Genomic DNA, 3461 nt, shown 5'->3' on the forward strand with positions numbered 1-3461 from the left:
TATCATTTGTCGAAGCTTTGATCTATATGTTGTCATCAATTACCAAAAAGGGGGATATTGGAAGTGCAACTATACCTAGGTGGTTTTGGTAATTCATAACAACATATAGCTCATTGAGCTAATGCTATTCCAAGATGATTATTTCAGGAAAGCTCAATGATTGGCATGGCATGGATGTGAAAGTGGAACCCTCAAAATGCTAAGGACAAAGGATTGGCTCAAGCTCAAAAGCTCAAGACTCTTCATTTTATATTTTAGTGATCCAAGATCACATTGAGTCTTTAGGAAAATCCAATACTATCAAGGAGGGATGAGGTGTTGCTTAATGAGCCTCTTGCTTCATGTGCTTAGTGATATGCTCCAAAACCCTCAACTACTTTCCCAATCCACATATGACCTAAACCCTAAGCCAAACTCGGTCCTACTGATTCTTCCTATCCGGCGCCACCGAGTTTCACTTGTCATAAGCCACTGCCAAACCCTAGCAATTCGGTTCTACCGATAGGGATCTTGGTCTCACCGAGATGGGATTGCAAACTCTCTGTTTCCCTTTCGTAACTTTTCGGTCTCACCGAAAGAGCGAATCGGTCCCACCGAGATTGCAATGTAAATTCAGTGTTTCCTTTTTGTAACTTTTCGGTCTCACCGAAAGAGCAAATCGGTCCCACCGAGTTTGCCTGACCAACTCTCTAGTTAGCTAATTACCAAAATCAGTCTCACCGAGTTTGTGTAATCGATCTCACCGAGATTACGTTATGCCCAAACCCTAACCATATCGGTCCTACCGAGTTGCATGTCAGTCCCACCGAAAATCTCTAACGGTCACTAGGTTTACATTTTCGGTCCGACCGAGTTTGTTGATTCGGTCCCACCGAGATTGGAAAACTGTGTGTAACGGTTGGATTTTGTGTGGAGGCTATATATACCCCTCCACCTCCTCTTCATTCGTGGAGAGAGCCATCAGAACACATACACAATTCCAACTCATATGTTCTGAGAGAGAACCACCTACTCATGTGTTGAGATCAAGACATTCCATTCCTACCATATGAATCTTGATCTCTAGCCTTCCCAAGTTGCTTTCCACTCAAATCTTCTTTCCACCAAATCCAAATCCTATGAGAGAGAGTTGAGTGTTGGGGAGACTATCATTTGAAGCACAAGAGCAAGGAGTTCATTATCTACACACCATTTGTTACTTCTTGGAGAGTGGTGTCTCCTAGATTGGCTAGGTGTCACTTGGGAGCCTCCGACAAGATTGTGGAGTTGAACCAAGGAGTTTGTAAGGGCAAGGAGATCGCCTACTTCGTGAAGATCTACCGCTAGTGAGGCAAGTCCTGTGTGGGCGATGGCCATGGTGGGATAGACAAGGTTGCTTCTTCGTGGACCCTTTGTGGGTGGTTGCTTCTTCGTGGACCCTTTGTGGGTGGAGCCCTTCATGGACTCGCGCAACCGTTACCCTTTGTGGGTGGAGCCCTTCGTGGACTCGCGCAACCGTTACCCTTTGTGGGTTGAAGTCTCCATCAACGTGGATGTAGGATAGCATCACCTATCCGAACCACGGGAAAAACATCCGTGTCTCCAATTGCGTTTTAATACTCCAAACCCTTCCTTTTACATTCTTGCAAGTTGCATGCTTTACTTTCCGCTGCCAATATACTCTTTGCATGCTTGCTTGAATTATGTGATGATTGCTTGACTTGTCCTACAATAGCTAAAATCTACCAAGAACTAAAATTGGGAAAAGGTTACGTTTTTATTTGGTCAAGTAGTCTAATCACCCCCCCCCTCTAGACATACTTTTGATCCTACAACCCCCTAATCCAGGACTCCCTCAGTAGCCCCTGAACCAGGCTTCAATGACGATGAGTCCGGCGCGTAGATTGTCTTCGGCATTGCAAGGCAGGTTCCTCCTCCAAATTCTTCATAAAAGTTTGCAAACACCAAGAGTAGTGTCCGGCTCTACAAAATAAGTTTCCACAGCGTGACATCACACTACGGCCAAGCCTTTATTCGAATCGTTTTCACTTTTCCACCTCGGCGTGTTTTGCGAGGCGGTTTCCTTGGCACGTCTTGTCAAAGCAGAGATCATGTCCTCTTTATTTACGGGATTCTCATCAATACGGGCGTGGGTAACCCAATCGTGCCCGTTAGCATGTCTTCTCGATTAAAGGCGAGTCCCAAACGGTCACGGGGAGGGCTCCTGGTATTCAACCTCTTATAAAGAGACCAAGGCCTTACTCCTTTTCTCCAATCTCAAAACAAGTTCGCCCGTCGCCTCGAGTTCCAACACCCTAGGCTCCAGATTCCAGGCGCTTCAGACCTTCGACAATGTCCGGTTCCGACCTTCAAGGTCAATGGATGCCCTCCTCCGTCACGGAGGAGGATGTGCTAAAGTTGAGAGAGGCTAAGTTCTTGACCGCCGAAATTTTGCATAGGTTGCCCGCTCAAAGGCAGGCCATTCCCAGTCCCCAACCCAGTGAGAGCGTAGTGTTCAAGTCTCACTTCCTTCGGGGGTTAGGCTTCCCGATGGCTCCCTTCGTGAGGGGGTTGATGTTCTATTATGGGCTGGAATTTCATGACTTAGCTCCGGAGTCCATCCTCCACATTTCCTCATTCATCGTTGTGTGCGAAGTGTTCCTCCGTGTTACTCCTCACTTCGGATTATGGCTCAAGACTTTTGGAGTGGAGCCGAAGATGATCGAGGGACGGCACGCAGAGTGCGGAGGCGCGGTCATAAGTAAGAATGTTGATGCTCCATGGCCCGAGGGCTCCTTTCAAGAGGAGCTCGGCTTGTGGCAATGAGAGTGGTTCTATATCACCGCTCCCAGGAGCGCCAAGTGGGTGGCGCCTCCTGCCTTTCGCTCGGGTCCCCCACCATGGCTAGCGTCTTGGGTCAACAAAGGATTAGATTGGGGGTTATCCAAAGACGTGCCCTTGTTACAGGGCCGCATTAGGGATCTCTTAGAAAGAGACCTCAACCTGGTCAAGGTGACGCAGGTCATGCTGATTTGCCGAACACTGCCCGGCAAACGTCGCTCCCTTCGTCTGTGAGAGTTTAATCCGGAGGGACCACGAGCTCTCCAGCATTTTATGGGCGCAACGCCCATGGAGATGTATAAAATGTTCTTCGGATCACAAGCAATGTGTCCGGATTTGACCGAGGACGCAGGTTTAAGCTGCAATCGCCCGGATACTCAAGTAAGTAACCTTGTGCCTGGACTCGCTATCCGTAAAATTGTCATAAATTCGCCCCTAAAAGAGATGTCCTTTTAAACAGGAGTGGATAGCGAAGGCAAAGTTGATCAGGTGTCCGGCTCCCCTTCCTGAGACCAGGCCAGATCCCGTGCTAGTCAGGATGTTGAAGATCGTGCCTTTGGAGGGAAGTGAGGGGGAGGACAAGGAAACTATGGCCTCCTCGAAGGAGGGTGCTCCGAAGGAAGAACCGACAATTCTTCTCC

Source organism: Triticum dicoccoides, chromosome 7A, assembly GCF_002162155.2.
Source record: "Triticum dicoccoides isolate Atlit2015 ecotype Zavitan chromosome 7A, WEW_v2.0, whole genome shotgun sequence".
NCBI classification, from domain to species: domain Eukaryota; kingdom Viridiplantae; phylum Streptophyta; class Magnoliopsida; order Poales; family Poaceae; genus Triticum; species Triticum dicoccoides.